General features: G+C 36.5%; 1 protein-coding gene across 6 annotated transcripts in view; it reads right to left on the bottom strand.

The window, feature by feature from the left end:
• The window catches only part of LOC111073227 (tight junction protein ZO-2), a 114008-nt gene that overhangs the window by 69573 nt on the left and 21826 nt on the right, over positions 1 to 22609 (bottom strand). The window lies entirely within an intron of this gene.

The following is a 22609-nucleotide window of genomic DNA, read 5'->3' as shown; positions in this document are numbered from 1 at the left end:
GTTGGATTTTAAAGGCGTTAAAGATAAATAAACGAACAATAGATACCCTCGCATGCAACGATGTGATAAAGGCGCTCACAGAGAGATCAGAGGTTCTTTCAATTCATTGTTTTCTGCAGGTTAATATCTTAGGATTTAGTGTATAGCAGATCTGACAACTTCAAACAGAAACAGACAAGCTGGCAGCGTGTTATACAGTGCGTTTCGTAATGATAATGTGCTTTAATATATAACTACAATGATCTAAGGGTACATATATTTATTTAAGTATAAATTTGCCATCTATACAAAATACAAAAATATTCCTACATGAGTATGTATTAATGGAATTTACTGAAAATGTATCATCAAATATGGTTAATATTTAGCTATCGGTTTTATCAGTTTTCAGGTTTCATCAATTAAATCTTTATTCATTGATGATTTATCGATTTTTATATGCAAAATGATACAGCTATTACTTATCAAAGATTTTCAGCTGTTCCGACTAAAATATTCGGCTATCGATATGTTAATCGATAAAATCACTACGAATCGAAGATTTGCAGGTATTCGATAATTTATTGAAAATGTATTGACCATTATTTATCAAAGGATTGAATGGGTACGTGTATTAAATATTATAATTGATTGAAAGAATTAAGGTAAAGAATATTTACAATCAGAATGGGAATCAGAATTATAGATCTCAATAATAATAAATAATACTTTAAAACTCGTATATCACACCTGTCTTAAACTTACGAAACGTATTGTACTTAAACAGAAACTTGTCTAAATCTAGGCAAGTCTTTTTTGGGGTCTCTGGCAGTTGGATAGTACGAGAAGGAGGCGAGGAGGAGTCCGCACAGAGTATGTCTAGTGGCTGGTGGCTAAGACAGAGACAGACACCTCAAGTTCAATTGAAATATGCGGCAAAGAGATTGCGAATATATCGCGAGTATAAAGACCAACCGCATTGCCAGACAATGGATACACATGAATGAATATACGAGTACAGAGATTGGGGCTAGGCATTGGAGTTGGAGCGCCCAGCTGTGGCAATAGTTTTCAGACAAGTTTGTTGAGGCAGATATGACTGGAGTAACTGTCTGTCGTCGGGGCCATGGACTCTGTTTCACTGATCGTGTCTCAGGCGACGGAGACGGAGACCCCAAGACAAGTCGAAGTCAATGCAATTTCATGCATGCAAATTAGTTTTTCAACCTGTTGCAATTTGTTATATGAACCCCCTCAAAGAGAGAGAGAGAGAGAAAAACCGAACGAGAACCCCTCCCTAATAAGCGCGGAAAGTGTTCCCAAGGAGAATGCTAATTGGAGCGACTCATGAAAAATAGTTCACAAAATTATAATAAAACTTTAGCAAAGTGCTCAAAGTAGAAGTAGAAGCTGATGCAGAAACAGAAACAGAGGCTCATTCGTGCATATCCTAGAGACATGCGTGAGAAAATCATCGCAGAACTTCTCACGGCATCGAGCGGTAGCGGCGGTGGCGGCGGCACCTAGGAAATTTATGCACCGCCAGAAGCCGTACCAGAAAGGGGTCTAGACTCCAATCTCCTGATGGGCAATGCCTGATTTTATACTTGTAAATTACCCACTGTACTGCACTTGGCAATGAAGATGCTCTCTGCCATTGTTGGAAGGGTTCTCTTCTCCCTTTGGGGTCTTCTGTGGGCTGGGGTGTGGGGAATGGGGCGAATGTGTGGCAGAGAAAATGTTTTTGCATCTCTGGCCAAAGGCGGAGTTTGGCACATTTTTAGGTTGTTGCCTTCGCTCTCTGAAATTATGTTTTGCACAAAATTATGATAGTAAAGAAAAAGTGTTGGAGTTGTGCCAGAAGCAACATAACTTTTATGGCGAGTAGGTGCTATGCTTTTTATTATGATCGTAAACGAGCGCTAGAGATGGTCGGGGTCATCTTTATTTTGTAGAAAACGATGTTGTGGGTAGATATTTGTAAGAAATTGGAAAATGTTGAGAAAATGAAAAAGGTGTGTTTAACAAATATAAAAGTTAATTTGAATATTTGGTTTGTGGAAGTTTAAGGAGAAAAAAATAATTCTTTGTGTAAAAAATGTAATAATAACAAGAGTAAACTTCGATTCCAGAGTTACACAAAAAGACAAGCTTGGTTAAATTGGCAGAAATGTAAAGATTTTGTGGAAGATACTAGTATTACTGATTTTAATCGACAATTCTACGAAATTTTATTGAAGATTTTATGTATTTTGTAGAAGATTCTATGGCATTTGAAGAAAGATTCTACTGAATATATTGGACGATTCTACTTCTTAGACAAAAAGATATCTTAAATATACTAAGGATAGCTTTTTATAGACATTTCCATTAGTTTTTCATGATGTTTGCATGAGTGAACCTTAATTTCCTTTTGCAACAGGTTGTAAGCCTTTTCCCTAGACGCTTTTCTACTCCAGAGGGTTAACTGTAATAGCTAAACCAGACCATAAATGGGCTTACATTTAATTAGCGCACACGCAACAAGCAAACATCAACAAATGAAGAACTATTGCTGCGGTGGGTCTGTTGCAAGGTGTTAAAACATGACTTAGGCCATAAAATTCTCGAGTTGGCCACCAAAATGACTCCAAATCAAACCACAAAAAGAATTCAAGAATTTACAAGGAAAAAAATGAACGGAAAAAATAGTAGGAAAAAGTAGCAGTAGGAAAAGATAAATGATGCGGCCAAAAGCGGAAGCGGAAATATCTTAGCCAAGTTACGGCAATTTGTGGTTTTTAATAGTCTCATCGGAGAGACTTCGAGTGGGACTTGGGGATCTGGTGCCATTACCCCCGTTACCCATCGCTGCTGCCAACGAACGGTTTTATGGGCGCTGTAATTGAGAGCACTGAACATGAGACAAGACACATTGCAGAGATAGAAAGACAGAAAGACGTACTAGCCACCCCATGCAGGGAGACAAATGCCAGGGAGGAGCACGGCCACGGGTATGGAGTGTACAGCTCTCGTGTGTCTTCATTTAATCGTCCAACACTTTGTGGCAGCAAGAGGCAGGAGAAGATCGCCGCCTGCAACGTGACGAATGATGTCCGATGAAATATGCAAAATATTTCTACCAAACCAGAAAGAGACAAATGTAGGAAGATACACGAGTAAAAGAGAGACAAGAGAGACAAGAGAGAGAAAAATGTGCATAGAAAGACAGAGACAAATAGTGCCAGAAAGAGCTAAAACGACAGGAAAATACACAGAAATAAATGGAGAATGGCCAAAGAATGGTTGCGGTGGCTGCACAGGAATCGCGCGATAAAAAAACAAGAAGCAAAGAAGTTTACAATTACTGCAAAAAAAAGCAACAACATAATACTGAAAAAAATGTTTCCAATGACTAAATAAATCAGCGTGGGAAACAATTTATGTAAGCAAAAAAAATACACACGGAAAATAAAGATAGAGAAAGGGAAAAAATACATAGGGGTGAGAAGAGACCTGCAAACAATTATCATAAATTTTATTGAACAAATTAAATACAGGCAATAATAAAGAAATACCACACAAAAAGAGCAAAGGAAGACACACCAAAAAAAACCACTCGAAACGTTTGGAGTCGTGTCACATGTGTTACGGCTGTCTAATACCCAGTATGGACTTAGTTTTTATATATCACTCAATAGCGCTAAATCAAAAGGGCGATTTAATTTGTTTTGTTACTCCTGTCTATTATAATGATCCGATTACAAGGTGTTTTTCCATTCCAGTAACTATTTTGAAGATATTTTTTGTATCTCCTAAATTATGGTTTCGGAAATTGTGCTGTCCTTCAGTACAGGGTATAAAAAGTCTGTAAAATATTCTAACAATGAAGCACAAAAATGCACCACAAAAGACACAGAAATACCCCACAAAAAAGTCTGTAAAATACCCCACTAAAAAGTGGAAATATAAAACGGCAAAAAGTCAAATATATAAGCACTTCACCCCAAGGCCCTATATCTTTCTTCTCCCACTTTGGAGACCCCCCTCTTTTGGGGGTCCCATTGCCAGACAGACAAACATTTGTCGCCACAATTTCTACTCCGAGTATCAGGTTACCCCCTCGAGACAGTATTTACAATGAAAGAGATATATTTATAAGTACTGACAACAATTGTTGTTAACAATTACGCTGTTTAGGGCTCATACAGAGAGGCAGGCAGCCAAAGCCGCAAGTGACATAATTTTTGTTGGAGTTGCAGAGGGGTTTTATTTGCCTGATTTTCAATTAAAGCAAATTGTGTAAGAGAAAACGAAAGTTGAGGGATTAAATGGGGGATTGTCTGGTGTGATATATGATATGTGGCATGGAGTTATATGAGTTGAATATGGAGGATGGGAACTCTTTTTTTGGCAAAGAAAAAGAGGAAAATGCTTTAGGGATTGGCTTATAAAAAGGGAGAGAGGGGTGGGATATTGTACATAAGTAAAGTTGTATGAAAAAGTGGTTAAAAATGCAACATTAAATGGGTATATGAGAGAGGTGTGAATATGAAAAGATTATAAGAGGATTATTAATGAAAAATGGATACTAAAAAGATCAAAAAAGTTCAAAGAAAAAGACAGAAAACATTTCCTTGAGATTTATATAACTCTATTCAAATTTTTGTAAACAACTCAAAAACCCCTCAATTAAATACCAATCCAATTATAATTACAAAAATGTATCTTATTAATATGCCACACAAAATATCTATGGAATGGAATGTCTCTGAGGCCATTGGAAAATCGTTTTCCCCACACACTCATCTCACAAATATTTCAACAATTAAAGCCTCAAAGCATTGCCTCCAACAATTTATCAATGAAATAATGTCTGTCAAAAATTAATTCAATCCAAAAGCGGAACATGAAATTTCACAGAGATTAAAGCCTCCAAAAGTGTTGCAATGTCAATAATTTGTGCCCCCGAAATGTGAAATGTGTTCCCAAAAGAGGGAAAGATTAGACACAAGAAACATAAATCGATCTGTGTTTCGTTTGTGGGTTTGGGTGTTGCGTTGACTGACAATTGAAACCAGATTTAAATACATATATATTTGTACCCTGTAATTAGTGAACAGTATTATATTTGTAGATTTATTGGGCAGAAGGAGAGGAAATATAACTATATATATATTTTTTTTTAAATCAAGATCTTGAGGACTGTGAAAGCTAGAGGATAAACTTCAGCTATGACCCTTTTTTATATGTTCTTACGATCCGAAAAAATCTAAAATTTAAATATGTAAGACTCATATTCTATAGGATTCACTATTTGGCTTTTATCTTAACACCTGAATACCCTAAGTTTTTATTATTATTATTTTATTCATCTTAAATTATAAGTTTATTCAATATATTTACCTCATATACAAAATAAAAAAAACCACAGGTAGACTTAAGTCGAAACATCCACTGAAATATTTCTTCCTGCTTATATTGATATATTCATTGCAGGCTTGGCCCTGACATTCATCAATCTGCGTCATGTTAATCAATTTTATTAGCATTAGATACAAAATATTGTGTGTGTCCGAGATTCTGTTCCGTCTTTTTTTTCTATCGACTGGAAGTGTTCGAGTGCTGTAGCACTTTTTTTTGTTCAAGTACAAAAAGTACATCAAAGTCAATGCTGAAGTGCGCCTCAAGTGCGGCAACTCATCAAAGTAACGAATGGAACTCAGAAAAAAACTTTAAATTTTGGCTTGAAATTATGAATGAGCGTCTGGGCATGAGCGTCTTGTGTCTTGTGGGATCTCTCTTCTAGATCTTGGATGAATGACAATGCCGATTTCTTGATTGTTGTTCGAAGGTCGCTCTGACTGTGGCTCTGGCTCTCTGTCGGTAATAGGCCTAGAGGAAACCCATTATGGGATTTCTACTCTACCAGAAATATTGAAATCGAAAACAAAAAACGCAAAGTAGCGATTAATTCGATGGCACTTCCATATTTGTAGGCATATAATTATTGAAGAGAGACTTCACGAAAAGGCAACAACAAAATAAGCAGAAAACAACTTTGAAATATACAGAAATTAAAAATAAATATACGCATAATAAATTAGAAACAAATTCGAAGCTTGAGCTTTAATCTGTGTGTGTGGGATCTTAACCAAACGAACGTGGATGAGTGTAACATTTTTACTGCAGGAAACAACAATTTTCAGAGCTATTTTTAGATGGGGTTCTTTTTATTTTGGATAGGTTTCTCAGAACCATTTCTGAATCATCTTTAATTCACTTCTGATTCATCTTTGCAATCGATTTTCATGAGAAATAAACCATTTTTATTGGAATAGTATGAAATGTTTAGTTCTCTGCTAAATATATCTAGAATTATATCTAATCCGAAAACAGCAGAGAGTCGATAAAATACAATTATAGAGCTTACCCTGTACCCACAATTTCAAAAACCTTCTTTCTTAATAATGGCTAAAAATGACTAAAGGTGCTTAATTTAACAACAGTTTTTTTAATTTAACTACAAAATATTGCCCAATCATCAAACAAACCGGCACCAACCAACCAAAAACAAAACTTGTTATAATATTGCTGATATCAACCAAATGTACTTATAAGAATGTTCAATCACATCCGTCACGTGTTTGTCGAATTAAATTTCTGTATTATTTTACTGATTTTCTTTTCTGTGTTTTCCTTTCGATTTAAGTTTAAGTCCAAAAAATGGGCCACAAAAAAGCAGAATTCTGTTAAACAGAATTCAATTTATAAAGAAATTCACTTTACTGGCATAAGCATTTTTCTCTTTCATATTTTGTTCAGCCAACATCCTTCTGGGGGCTTTAAACGGAATGAAATATGACAGTAAAGACGACGAAGATTCACTGAAAGCGTCTGACGACAGCTGCAAACGACAAAATTTTGGCGTACATTTTGGCTAGAAATTGCAACAAACTTTAATATTACACAGAAAAAAAATAAGGGGAAAAAAAGGGGATGGCATGTGCAGGTCGCAGGTCGCAGAATGTGCAAAAATGGTTTTGCAAAAATATCATCCAAGGGTTGATGTCTGCCTGCCACGTTTCGTGGGGGTGATGCTTAGTGGAGTGCGTCGTTTGGGTATCAAATTTCCTACAAAATCATAATGAAAAACGTTATTTGCAGAGTAGCAAAGACGAGGTGAAGAGAGGGGCACCTGCCATATGGCCGTATGTGGAGTGGAAAAGGGTTGCAGCAAAGCAATTACAAGTACAAACAGACACACGATACACGACACACGGCACATGGACTCTCATTCTCGGAACACACACAAAACACTTGTTGTAATGTCAGCTGTCAATAGCACGCGTCGAGTCGAAGTCGGGTTCCTATCCCCCCATCAAACCAGAATTAAAATCAGTTGGGGGGCACTTTTAGCCTTGATAATTGGGGAGATTTGTACATTAATAGCCCAAGGCAAATGAATGATTAAATCTAATGAGAATGCGCAAGGGACAACAGGGTTTCATTAAGGGAGAGAATTGGATGAAATGGATTTATTCTGAAGGATTAAAGATAGGACTTTTAGGAAGAGAATAGATTCGGAAGTGCTTTTTGGGGATAAGTTAATGCCAAAACAAAAATATTCCTTGTTTTTGGGTTCGATTTAACTCTTGATAACCATTTAAAAATAGATATTTTAGTACCTCTTACTAGAAAACTTCTTCATATCAAGAACGATATCTCCATTCCCTCATTTTGCCCAGAGGCAATATTTCATTCTTATGAAGAATACATGTCGACACTCACTTTACTTTTCTTCTCACGCAATTATCTCGCTCCACTGCCCTGGAGTTCCACCTTTCTCTCCATCAAATGCATTCCCTAACTCTTCAATTAAGAACTGCAATATCTCTCTATTACAACAAATGAAGAGAATAAAGAAGAAAGAGAAGAAAATGTGAATGCGAATGTGCAAAACAATTATGACAATACTTAACCCACTTTCAGTGCAACGCAATGTTACATTTCAAGCCATTCATTTCTGTTCAACGATTTCTACGCAATAACCTAAAAAGACAGAGGCAAATTCTCCTCACTCCCTGGACGGTTCGCTTTGGTTCCATCATGTCATTAAAAGAAAATTTCCCCACTAATTGCATTCTGTTGTAGGCTAATTTTAACTTTTTCCCAGTTGCAGTTCATCTGAACGATAAACTGGAACGTGCGACGAGTGCAACAAGAGAGAGACAGAGAGAAGGGGACTTCTAGATACATTTGTCATTCGTCATTAGCCGCCGCCGGATATGCGACTAAGTTTTTTTGTTGTTTCGTATAAGAGACGGGGCACTCCATTGATCTCGGGTTCAAGTTTCCCTCATGCGAGTACGAGTGTTTGTGGTATTTGCCACCGATTGTAATTAAATCAACTGCAAAGTGCCGCCAAAAGTTGCACACGATTCGTGATCTGACCAAAAAAGAGCGAAACAAAACAAAAATAAGGAGAAGTGGGTTAATAAAGTGCATAACGAAAATTGGTATACTCTGAAATAGGGGGAACCACTGAAATTCTGAAGAGCCTAAGCTAGTTAGAAAAAGGTTTGGCTATCCTTGGCATAATTTGGTATATCCTATCACTGAATCAATAGAAAAGAATGATCTGAATGATGTTTAAAAGTACGGAAATAATCCCTATTTAACTTGTATTAATGTAAAACTATACAGTTTTCCACAATTCCCTTTCAGAGGAAGCACTAAAAATTAAATATTGATCTGGAAAAATGGAAATTTTACAACAAATTGATTGTGGAATCGATTTAAAAGGCTTATAGAGCGAAAATCAATAGATTTCCAGACAAATTGGTTTACTAAAATTATACGTATATCAAAAATATAAAAATATAAATGATATACATTTTTAAAGAAAAAACTAAAAATTGGCTTAATAAGAGAAAAGCAACCAAACATCATACATAGATGTAAAATAATATTCTGAGAACAATATCTTGTAGATCTGGGGGTCACTCTCTCTCTCGTTCTTGGAAAGAAGTACGTAGAAATACTCGTAGGATATTTATATTTATAATTAAAGGTATATCCACCCATTCTACCCTTTCAAAGAGTAAATATTGTATTTGCAAAACGAAACCAAATTCAAAGAGAAACAACATTTACAGAGCCGTAGCCAGAGCGATAGCCAGCAATTATGATGGCGGCAACGGCGGTGACTGACTTTTGGGCCTGACTTTTGGGTGACTTTGGTAATTGTTTGAGTTAATTGCACTTGGCATCGCTTAATTGCAATTCAATTGTCATGCCACCACCGCCGCCACCACTGCCATAGCCAGTCAGTGCTGGCTGCCTGTGCCTGTGCCTGCCTCCATGTGTGTCGTGCCTTGAGTCGTGTGTTGAGTGTGTTGTAAGATGCCGCTCCGATGCCACCCATTTGAAGGTTACAACAAACCGACATGCGACAACCGACCACCGACATCCCATGATGAGTGTCTCTCAATGAATGTGACTTTGATGCATCGTTTTTCATTGAATATTGAGTGCAGTGCTCACCACAAGTGCAGGTTACAAGATGTGAGGAGATTGATTTATTCATATATACATACAATACACAGCCGCATGTTCATACATGGTATATACTATATACATATATATGCAATGCCTCTCTCTCTCTCTCTCTCTCTCTCTATAAATGAGCTTTAGTCTTATTGATTTTTCAATCACCTGACAAATTTTCTTTAGAATTCCATTGTTCAATTAGCAATAGTCGATGAATAGTTTATATGGGAATGGTCTGTAGATTTATGTGATGACTGATCTAATGAAATCTGATATAAGGGGTGGGGTTTTAAAGCTATAGAATTTCCCTGAAGTGCTTAGAAGTAGAACTAATTGCAGGTTTGTTTGAAGTTATGGAGAGGATTGTGCGATATTTCAATGTCAAGATCAATTTTAATTATTCTTTAGACTGAAAAGTGATATATATTCAGGTTTCTAACTCTCTAAATACACAAAAAATTGGTAATTTATAACGATCTCAAAATCTGAAAATAGTTGCTTTATTGAAAGGTTACCAAACCAAAAAATTGGTAATTTGTAACGATCTCAAAATCTAAAAATAGTTGTTTTATTGAAAGGTTACCAATCTTTTAACACAAATTTTCCTCAAAAAACAAAAACTATTGCAAAGCTTACAGATAAATCCAAAAAATATCAAAAGAATATATTACAAAGAATGATCATATGTTACTGGACACATTGGAAACGGATTAATATTATTGCCAGAATAAACAAAACTAATTAAAGCTAACTTGTCTTTTGAACACCTGACTTTGAAATACTATTACTGCTAGAACAGCACTGTATTGAGTACTGTTGAGGAATATATTGTCGCGGTTCGTGTGCCACAAGTTTCGACTGGTTCTTCTTGAAAATGTAAATAATTAAGAAAAATAAATTTTATAAACTTCATATCCATTCAAAATATATACAAATAAATCCTTCAGTAAGTCCCTACAAAACATCGTCTGATCACCAACTAACTTTCTTTTATCTGCAGTTGCAAAAATTTCTATCTAAAAAAGTATCCTAACAAGCATCTTTCATCTTTCTGTCAAAGCAACTTTCATATCATTTTCTTACCATCTTCATTGCTTTTTATGTTTGTTTTTACCACAAAAATGCCTGCAATTCAATCAGAGATCAAACACTTGTCAAAACAATTGACAGCAAAAAGCGAAAAGGTAACTAGTTTTCTTTACTCATTTCAATCGGTGCTGCTGCTGCCGCTGCTGCTGCAGTTGTCACTCGGTTTGCGGGTCAAAGCCACTGAAAGAAGTCGCAGCCGCAGCTCGAAGTTGCATCCGCAGTAGAAACTAAAGCGGTATCTTCCTCGGGAAAACCAGTTGCTCTGTTGGCATTCTCTCTGTGGCCAATTCCTTGGAAAATCATTAACGTGTCTTAGGCATAAATAATTAAAAAATCAAGCAGAGCAACAGATACGTCTGTAGACGGTTGACGGTAGACTGTACACCAGACGTCACGTCAATGTCTTGTTTGTTGGCCGGCAGGTCGGCATCCTGGTCCGTTGCAACGTTGAAAGCCTTTTCAGCAGGAGACAGAAGACTTGCCAAGAAAGATACAAATGTATCTGTGTTGCTCCCATTGCTATTGCTGGCTGCAATTACACATGGGAGATAGATGGACAGATGGATGGTTGGTAGCTAGCTGTACAGATGCGGGGATCCACGCTTGTCAATATGACATCCCGTGTACATACTTCACAGAGTCAACAGATCTCTCAACTTACAATTGAAGAAAGTTAACCTCAAATAAAGAGAGACTCTCAACTGAGGATATCGCGTTTCCGGTGTGTGGCATTTGCGGTCATTGCGGTAATCATACATACAAGAAATATGTATCTCCTATAAATATGCCATTGAATTAATGAGCATAGAGATACACATCTGATAATTCCATAGCTACTGCTTTTGGCAAAGCAAAAAAAAACCATAAATAATATATATGTATCTACAGGCAAGACTTGTTCCGAAAGGTATTTAGTGGCTCGAAACTCTAATGCACCAAATAAATCAGCATTCAAAATATTTAGCATTCGTTTAGCACTCAAACACACACACGACAGACAGAGAGAGAGAGAGAGATCTCTGACTCACAAACTTGTCTTTTGTTGCACGCTCCCACATTTAATAAATATTTAAACTTTTAATAATCTCAATAGAGTGGCGGACGGTGGCTGAGATGCAGATACACCGAGACTCGACGCTGATCTTTGCACACGCAAATACGTGAGCTACTGTGCTACAGGCTCTGCTCGCCCCCCATTGATTGTTTGCCTCGTATTTACTCGTACAATTCTCCTACACTCTATTTGTATCTCATAGACGGCTAACCATTGTAGGTGCGCTTTAGCAAATATGTATCCGAAAGATACCCGCAGCAAAGATTCATGTGTCACTCAAAGTAAAGACAAATAAAAGGGTAAGCAAACTCTGTAGATGTTAAAGCAGGTCTTTAAATATATAACCAGAGAGCATTTATTTGCATGAGTTTTGGATGGAAAAGCAACTCTCTATATAGTAGAGAATATTAAAGGTTGGGCATATTTTGGTACATTTGAAAGACTTCTATCTTTATCTTTGTAACAGAACCCCTTCTCAATAATATTTTAAATAATTTGTATGCATCCTTTGAATTTTTCCATATATTAAATATGTTTTAATATAACGAAAATCAAGCCCACAAACTAAAATCTTAATTAATATTCCAGCCAGAAGATTCAAATGAATTAAAGGCGCCAGGGTTAAAGATTCTATTGGCCTCCAAGCTAAAAAGTGGCTTAATGATATTTAAAATTAAAATATAAAATATTTCCAACACTTTCAAATTCTTCTCCTCCCATGAACATCATGTTTGAGTACCGCTCTACCCCTATCACACTTCTAGTATAAATCATAATCCCCGCGCCCCTCCAGCTAGCCGTTTAAGGAAAAACCTCATGTAGATACAAACCATAAACAACACAAAAGACAAATGATATCCATCAGTGTAACAAGCTTCACAACTCAGCTAAGCAACCTTCGATCTTTCCTCAACATGCATACATATAAGTCATAAAATAACAACCAGAGTCGAAGTCGAAGTCGGAGTCCGGAATACATAATTTATGTGGGTGAAGTTCTATGACAGGCCGCCCGGCCACTGGCGTTGTGTGAGTTGTCAGACGACGGGCAATGGCCAAAAAGTGATTTAAAAATTGAAAACCAAATCCAAAAAAGCGAAATAAAAGAACAGGAATACAGAACGGGCACGTTTTGCTATCAAAACGTCACGAAATAAGCAATAAAACCAAACAAGTCTGGGTGTAGCGGCGCAGAGAGGGAAAAAGCTACTGCTAAGCTACTCTGTGAGAGACACAGATAGAGAGAGGGGAGAACCAATCTCCAATGCAAATGATATAAAAAAAAATCACTCAAAAGCCCCACACAGAGTTGTAAAAGTTTTGCCTTTCGGGGTTTGGTTTGGTTCTTGATTTTTATTCTTTTTTGCTGTTTCTTTTTCTGCTAATGAGTGGAGTTTTTAGTTTGGGTTCTCGTCGTGTGTCCGTGTCCGTGGCTCTCTCGTAAAATTTATGAGGTGTTTTGTTATGTGTTAAAGTTATATTCTGTTCGAAACAGAAACCAAAAAGCGTGCTCAAGTGGCTGTAGTTCCATCTACCACTGAACTGAGCGACGATTCATTAGCTTTGCAACTTAAGCAAATTATATGATCGATGTGTGAAGAGGGGAGAGTTTTAGCTTTGGGTTTCCAGGAAATCACATAATCCCCCGCCCATTAAATAACCACACCAAACAGCCAAACATCCGAGCTGCCGAACATTCGAACAGGATTGACTAGTTTCCAATAGCCTCATCTTCTTTCACTTCTCTTTTAAGTTTTGATGCAAAAGTGTCAAATATTTTGTGTTTATTGTAAACATGCTATGCCCTTCACAAATTATAATAATTTTTCGGTGGGAATTTGAGGCTTTTTCGCCTCTTGTGGGTCAACCATAAGTTACACTACTCGACAAAATCGAACTTTTTTTTTCCTCAAGGATCCAAACCGACTTTTTCTGATAGATATGGGGATTTAAAATTTTTTAAAGAATTATGGTTTTTTTTCTATGGCAGAACTTTTTTTTGAAGAATTTTTGAAGTCTGGTATTTTTTTTTTTAGCTTTTTTCAGAGGTAGCGATAGTTTTTTTCACATAACTTTAGTATCTTACGTCTGGTTGTAAAGAACTTTGCTATTTTGAAAAGATAATTAAAACAGCTAGAAGTTAAGCCCAAACACTTTGTGATTACAGCTTACCGTCTGGGAAATATAAAGCATTGAAATGCAAAAATGATGATTTTTGTGGGGTATTTTTTACGAAATTTTGACTTTAAAAACTCAGGAAAAGTCGAAAAAAAATTATATCTTGTGTCCTCTATTTTTTTGTGTATAGGTGCGTTTATTTGGCGTCGTTTAAGGTATCGCTCATTAAGATCTATGGAGACACTTTGGAGCTAAAATTCGTTAACCAAACCTAAAATATGGAAAAATGAACAAAAATACCTTTTTGAAGGTGGCGGGCCCAACTGCCAATTGGGAACAAAAGAACGCGATCAGGTACCAAATGTACAACCCTTGCTCGTTTGCTTTGTTCCCAATTGGCAGTTGGGCCCGCCGCCTTCAAAAAGGTTTTTTGTTCATTTTTCCATTTTTAGGTTTGGTTAACGAATTTTAGCTCCAAAGTCTCTCCATAGATTTTAATGAGCGATACCTTAAACGACGCCAAATTAACGCACCTATACACAAAAAATAGGGACACAAGATATAATTTTTTTTCGACTTTTCCTGAGTTTTTAAAGTCAAAATTTCGTAAAATACCCCACAAAAATCATCATTTTTGCATTTCAATGCTTTATATTTCCCAGACGGTAAGCTGAAATCACAAAGTGTTTGGCATCAACTTCTAGCTGCGTCAATTATATTTTCAAAATAGCAAAGTTCTTTACAACCAGACGTAAATACTAGAGTTATGTGAAAAAAACAAGCGTTACCTCTGAAAAAAGCTTTAAAAAAAAATACCAGTTTTCAAAAATACTTTAAAAAAAAGTTCTGCCATAGAAAAAAAAAAAAATATCATCAAACCATTTCTAAGCCCCAAATCTTTAAGAAAAAATTCGTTTTGTTCCTTGAGGAAAAATCGTGTTGACTAGTGTTATTTGCCATTTAGGCGAGGAAATGACGAGCCCCCATCATATTTTCATGGGTTTTATGGGAGGCTAAGTGAATTTCGTAATTGTTAAAACTTTGTTTTGAGTAAATGTTACGGGTATTTATGGGAAAATTTAAAATTTAAGATGAAAGGAAAAGCTGCAATGGAAGTTAGGGCTTAGATATAGAATTCATTGCAAAGAAAATAAAATTAATGATATTAAAATGCATATCTGAGGAGTATGACATACATAGCTATGAGAGAAATCCGATAATTTATCCCTAAACTCTTCTGTAATTTTCAGAATAATTTAAAGTAAATACCTCTATAGTTTATCTTTCATACTTTTAAAGAGCTGTATCATATAATTTAACCCTTCGTATCAGCAATCTTCAAATTATACAATAAACTTCAGACATTTGCGATACATTTGCGATACATAAACCCCCATAAATCGTAAATACCTTATTACAGTACCTGTCCTGTGATTGCTACGTGATTGGAAATCGCATTATGCCGCCTTAAATTCCCAAAATTGAATTCATAAATTCCAAAATAAACAATACCAAAACAGAAGCCCAGAACACACACACTGAGCAGTTCTCTCAGTCAGAATGCGAATTGATATATCAGATGGAAACAGTTCTACAGCCACACCTGACATCTTACAAATGTATCTAGATACAAATGTATCTTTGCTGTGTAATATAATACCCAACGAATGATAAAAACACATTTTGTATGCCAAGAGCATGGCATATTGTATTAATAATATTATTTAAGTTTTTTGTATGATTTTTCCAAACCCGGAGGCGGCGGCAAATTGCAAAGCAATTATTCGAATCACACGTTTGAATACGCGGCAAGTGGAATGGAGCTACGTGGAAGCGGAGGTGGCAAGCGAAAAATGTTTTGCATCGTTGCACCTGAAAAGGCGTCACAAATATTTACACTTTCAGCCACACTCGATTCATTTACACTCCCCCCGATGAGGCTAACAAAAGGTGATGATGAGATGATGTCATTTGGCTCTGGTCATTAGAGCCCATAATTAAGATAAATTTGATTATCTTTTTATTTTTGGTTTTTGTTTTGCCACAACTTTGGCTCCATCGAGGCATATACATAGTACGGATACATATGCTTAATAGTAATAAACTTTTATAGGATTGTTGGCCTTTGTTTTAACCTGTCCCAGTGACTGCCGGAGCTTTACTGGCCATTGACCATATTTCTGTTGTAGTAACTTGTATTTATGAGCTTTAAAAGGGTTAAATAGGCAGAATGAAGGCAGTTCTAGTACACTTTTGAACGAAATTACATACAACCGCAATGTTTATTGCTACGCTAACGTGAATAACAGACTTGATAGATTTTCTTTTTAATTTATTAATATTCTCCCATCAAAACTATCGAGTTACTACCCACAATTCACAAGATATATTCTATTCTATTAAAATTTAACAAATGTAATATTCTACTCTTTCATATTCCCCATAAAATTCTGAACCCAAAATCATTAATTTTACTTACAAAATTTTTTTTTTCTGTAATCTAGCAATACAAATAAGATCTCATCATAACAATAGGTATCTTCCAGTTGAAACAGTTCTTTATATGTGAGCTCTTCTTCTCCTCTCTTTATGTATTTCTCGTTATTTTTCCATTATTTGTTCAACATACTTTTTGGCAAGACTCAATGGCGCCGGTTTCGTTTTCGTTTTTGGTTTATCGGTTTTATTACTTCTCTTTTCCATTATTTTGCGATGATCAACAATATAAACATTAAATTGGCACAGTGTAAATATTTCATATACGAAGAAACCAAATAAAAAATGAAATAAATTGCCCCGCATAAGCGGAAAATCAAAATCTGCCATGTTGTCAATATATTTTCATTTGTTGTATACACTTAAACATGGGTAATATGAATTTGCAATACGTAAGGGAGAGAATAACATAAGCAAAATCATAAAATAAATGAGATTGGATCATAAATATATCCCATTATTCGACTCGAAACTCAACAATCTATAGTTTTACTTGTTCTTCATAGCTAAATCCTATTTCTACACAAATTTAGACCCCATATTATCTCTTTACTTACCACAAAAACAATCACGCTTTAAGAGTATCAATAGCTTCGACTGCCTTATCTACCACACCTTTCCTGTTTTCTTTTTGGTGTAGTTTTGCGCAATGGCAAAATATTTATAAATTTTTGGTGTTTGTTGTGTATGTATTTCTGTCTAATTTTGCCACCTGCATTTTGGCATATTTGGTGGCTGTGTTCGGTGTGTGGTTTTTTGGCTCTGTTGCCTGTGCCTCTGTGGAGGCAAGTTTTTGGCCAATTGATGAATTGGTTTTGACCAAATGCAGTGTAGCGCAGTGGAGCGCCGAAAGCCGAAAGCCGAAAGGGTGTCTCAAATTGGTCAGAAATGATTTATTAACGTGGCTAGTTATTTATGTCGACTTAGCCCCCATCATTTATGGTCAAACACAAATTTGTTATTTAACAATTTTTCCATTTTCCAATGCAATTGCAATGCGATATCCAATTCCAATTCCAATTGCAATTGCAATGCGGTGCGTGTAAATGTTAGAAGCCAATTTGACAATTGGACAATTTTCGCATTCAATTTGTAATTTGTAATTCCGATTTCTTACAAGACGAAACGACCCAAACATTTTGATATAGTTATTAGTTATGGTTACGCCCGACAACGGTGGCTCTATGGCTCTCCGATTGGCGGGGACTGCTGGTTGATGCTTTAATTGTTTTGGCGGTTTGAAAAATGGTAAAAGGCAAGAACGAAAGGCTTCTAGGAAAGGCATTCAGGGGGATTCTCATTTGTTTCTCATTTGAAGAAGAGATCTTTCCGAGTATCTCTTAAAACTTGTAAATAGGCCTTATAGGCATTACAAAAATTGTGCTCAATAGTTTTTTTTAATTCTTTTGGTTCCTGCAACTATTTGTATTACTAATGTTTATTATTATTATTTCCTATCGTTTTTTGATAAAGCGAAAGTCTTCTAGGAGCTTATAGACCAATGTTGGATTCTATTCCCAAAGACATATCTTTTGGAGCACTCTTTGTGTGAGGTATTTCGATAAGACTATAGGCAGTAATGCATGTGTATACTTATGGTGTTTTCTTATCATTTCTCAGACTTTTATTTCCTTGAATAGTTGGATATCTGTATCTTTAATCACAAAATTTTATTTTGTAGTTCTTCAATTAACAGTCATTATTTTACTATACCAAAACTTTTCATAAAAATCATTCTAAAAATCATAAAAAACCAAACCAAATATTAACAATAATTTTCTTAGCCACAAAAGTCATCATAATTTAAGCTTGAGAGACCCCCAAAATAGCTGCTTTAAATAACCCAATTGACGCTATCCTTCCTCCACATTACCCCCTTGTTACATACATATATACATATGTATTTAAAGCTTTTCCTGACCAAAAAATCAGACACGTGCAGAAAATAACACAAAAACGAAGCTGAAAAAACCACAAAGCCAAAGGCCTAAACAACAATAACAATCATTATATAATGAAAGAGGGGAAAGGAGGGGAGGGGGAAACTAGCAACGAAAAAAAATCTCATAAATAAATGTTCAAATAAAGAACAAAATAAAAGCCATGGCAATCAACAAAACAGAACAACAAACAATGGCAGAACAGAACCGAACAGAGCAGAAATGATTGTTTGCAAGGTTTTTGACATTGGATTTTCTTTGGCTTAGAGAGCTTGGCCAGAACTCAACGATTGGGAGATCTTAACGATTATAATGAAACCATTTTGAAAGCATTTGGGGAATGACTTCTGTATTCGGCTTACGTACAAAGGCCTGCCTTTTGCGGAGCCATGGAATACACGTACATAAAGATGCAAATTTGCCAAATGATTTGTAAATTGATTTATGGAGTGGAGATGGAGGTGGAGGATGTCGGCGGCACAGGCTTCTCTAGTTCTTTAATTGTTGGCTATGGTTATTCATTCGAGAGATTCAAAGATGTAAATTAAAGTGTTTGCAAAATAGTGGGCACAATTAAAGATTCTATGGATTGCATGGGATTTTTATGGTTTCTTTTTAGGAATAATTACATGTTGAAGCAATACAAATTATGGTGGGAAAATCATGTACACAAGAAGGTGACGAAGCTTGAAAAAAATGGGTATTTAATAGTCGTTAGGCTGATTAGCTTTATAATTATAAACATTTATTGAAATAAGGCAACTAATCAAAATAAACACTGAGAAAATACGCAGCTAAGTAGAGTCCTTTTTTATGTCTTCTTCATACCGAATAGATCTCTCGTAGATGAAGAGACGATCAAGAGATAAGATAAATGCGAATCACTCACTGCACTCGAGGGCAAATACAAAAACTAAATGCAGAAAGTTTGCCAGGCCAAGCTGTTTCTATCTAACATTAATATGTAAATACATATTTGTGTGAAGGCTCTACTGAATGTGGGAGTAAAAATCACAATTATTGTTTAAGGTGTGCCATGGGCTCGTCTTTGCTGACGTGTTCCACCTCAAAATCCAGTAAAATATCAATAGTATTTCCATCACATTTACGTCCAAAAATCCAAAAAACAGATAACTGAACCCATAAAACCAACCATTAACAATCTCCAAGTGACTGAGACGGTTTAAAGCCGCATATTACACATTCTAAACACAGACAGATCGCTAACAAAAGCTCCGTGTTGTAATGCCCCATCAATAATACTCGTACCCCATAGAAATCATCAATTCTGTATTTAACGACTTCATCACCTGACCGTGATGCCCTGTGTAACCATCATAAAAATGCAAAACAAAAAACAAAAAAAACGAGAAGGAACGTGTGAGTCGCTTCTAAAGACGCGACTCTACTTATACCCGTACTCAGTCAGTATCTACATTTTTGAGCATATGATTTTCAGAATTTAGAATTAAAAAAAAAAATTTTACATATTACATTTTTTTGCTACATCTGTTATCTACATCTACATCTACAATGTATATTTTACATCTAACATGTAGATTATAGATGTACTATTCATATTCTACATCTTTTCCGCTAGTGGTTGCTCGCGCACTGAACGCGGTAGAGTGTGCGAGCGAGAAGGAAAATGAGTTTCGTTGTCGTTTGTGGGAGGGGGGGCAGGGGAAGCAACTGAAAATTAATTTCGTCATTCTGGCTATAATTATGATCCGATCTAATTCAGATTAAGCAGCCTGGTAGATATGGGCATTCTCTACGATACTGCGTTTTTAGTTTTATCGTATCTTTAAAATTGTGCCTGCCACAGATTTTCGTCCTTTGTGGGGGCGGAAGGGGGCGGGGCGAAATTCTGAAATACACTTGTAGCAGTGGGATATCACATGAGTCTGGAAACCAAATTTGGTTGCCCTAGCTCTTATAGTTTCTGAGATCTAGGCGCTCATCGAGACAGACAGACAGACAGACAGACAGACAGACAGACAGACAGACGGACAGACAGACATGGCTATATCGACTCGGCTATTGATGCTGATCAAGAATATATATACTTTATGGGGTCGGAAACGTTTCCTTCTCTGCGTTACACACATCCACTTTTACCACAAATCTAATATACCCCTTAACTCTTTTTTGAGTACGGGTATAAAAACCTTCAAGTGGCAGCGAAAAAGCCCAACAAATACGATAGCTAGATAGTTAGTTCCGTCAAGTGAAATCCACAAAGAGATAATAGTTTAAAAAGAAAAATGTTAATTGATTTAAATGTGTTCAATTAAATGCATTTTCAGGATCACAAAAGAGGCCTGCGGTTAATGGAAAAAAATCTTGTTTTTGTCCGAAAGGAAATTGGTTTTGGTTTCGATTCGGTCACGCGGTTTTCTTCTCTTGAGATGAGGCACGCGTGCCGCTTCGGTTTGGTGCCTGCCTCCTCTAGTGTCTGCTTGGTGCGCCTCCTGTTCCACTACTCTTTTTTTTTCAATCTTGGCTCAATTGTCTGTGGACTGCTCCTCCGGCTGCTGCTGCTGCTGCTAGCCAACACATCTTTGGGAGTATTCAAAGCACGCGCGTTTACAAATTGAAAACTTGTTAAGTGCCAGTCTCCGAGTCTTTGCGACTCTGACAACAGGTGAACCTGCCTCTGAATGGTTGGTTGGTCTTTGTTGGTCTTCTCCTCTCTCTGTAGTATCTCTGGGGCCCAGCCGTTGACAGATTTGTGTTGCCAATTTACGTTCAAGTTGATGTTGCTACCTCTGTCAGGCCTCTGTGATAGAGTTGTTTGACATTTTGGCTTTGGCTGTGGCTTTCGGCTGCAGCCCAAAGTTTATGCAAATTTAACGGTGGGGCACAGCACACACCCACCACATAATGGATACAAATACGAGTACACACAGATGCAGATACATACCTGGAAAAAAAAAAGAACAAAAATGCATTAGAATGTTATAGATACCAGTGTACATTTTGGTTATTTTTTTTTCTTTTTTGTTATTTTTGTTGGTAGCTTGAAAAATTGGGTTAACGCATTCTTTTGCTTTGGGTAAACAATTCTCGAGTGTTGAGTGCCTGGGTATACGTATACCTGAGAAATTGCTTTGATTTTTGTGGTGCTTGGTGCTTCGGGGTCTCTTTGGTTCTTTGGAAAAACATAAACATAATTTTTTTTCGGTTTCCCTTGCAGTGCAATTGACCCAGTTCTTTAATCGTTTATAGACTTCAAATATACAACCATTTCCACAGTCGATTAAGTGGCCCTGCACTTTGCTCTCTTTCAGAGCAGTCCCAGCAGCAGGAGATTGGAGTTTGGAGACCCCAAGAGATGGGAGTTTCGAGAGTCAGCGGGTGCGAGTCTAGAACTCGATGTAAATGCAGTTTACACTTCAGAAACACTCGAAATTTGTAGTATAAACACAAAAACGTTTTGCTCTACAACAAAATATTTTTTAAGTGCTTTAAAAATGTTTTTCTTACGCCGCAGAGGGTAAACTGATTTTATGAAAGATCTTATTACCATTCCAACTGGTCTAATGAGAGCCATTCAAAGAGGAGGGAGAAGTACATTTTGTTAGGGAAATTATTTTAAATGGCTTTTAAATGGATTTGTCTTATATTTAGGAATATCCCTACTCTACATTTTCTATTCCAGATTTTCATATAATCTTGGAAAAATCTTTAATTTCTCTATAAATAACCATAGTTTTGTCTTTATCAATTATTTTATTTTTCCAACTTCTGCTTCATTTATATGATTTTTGGTGAGAGAAGAAACTAGTATTTTATTTATTTGCTTTTCTCTGCTATCATATCTCAGTTTCACTTACTACAACTTATCCCCACCCATTCTCCTCCACCATTCTTTATACATATATTTTCATTTAGCTTATCCCGTCTTGCATACAGATTTTATGCCACATCCAGTACCTATATCTAACTCGATGCCATACCCCGTAAATTCTATTCCCCAACTTATCGCCACTATTTCTATTCCGTATTCAGTTACAATAACTTCCAGCGCAATCTTCCACAAATCACAATTCATCATTTATGGCGATTCCCCACAGCTGCTTATCCAATTACAAAAACCAAGAAGAGGAGGTGGGGAGGCAAAGGCAAAGTCCTGTGACCAGCTCAACAAAAACAAAGCCACTCAAAAGGCGGCGGCATTTACATTGATGTGTAAGCATATACTCCTCGGTACCATATATTGAATACATATGTATGTACATATGTATGTATTTATGTGCATAGGGAGCTGCATGCATTATGGAAGCGATCGAAGCGATGTGAAGGGTCCGGTACGGTACGTCCGCTAAGGGCGTACCACTCGACCACCAGCAGCAGCAAACACACACACGCACACACAGAGTCGGAGGATGCACACACA

Source organism: Drosophila obscura, unplaced genomic scaffold (assembly GCF_018151105.1).
Source record: "Drosophila obscura isolate BZ-5 IFL unplaced genomic scaffold, ASM1815110v1 contig_4, whole genome shotgun sequence".
Taxonomy (NCBI): domain Eukaryota; kingdom Metazoa; phylum Arthropoda; class Insecta; order Diptera; family Drosophilidae; genus Drosophila; species Drosophila obscura.
Note: the sequence above shows the minus strand (reverse complement) of the source record. Positions and strands in the feature narration are given on the sequence as shown.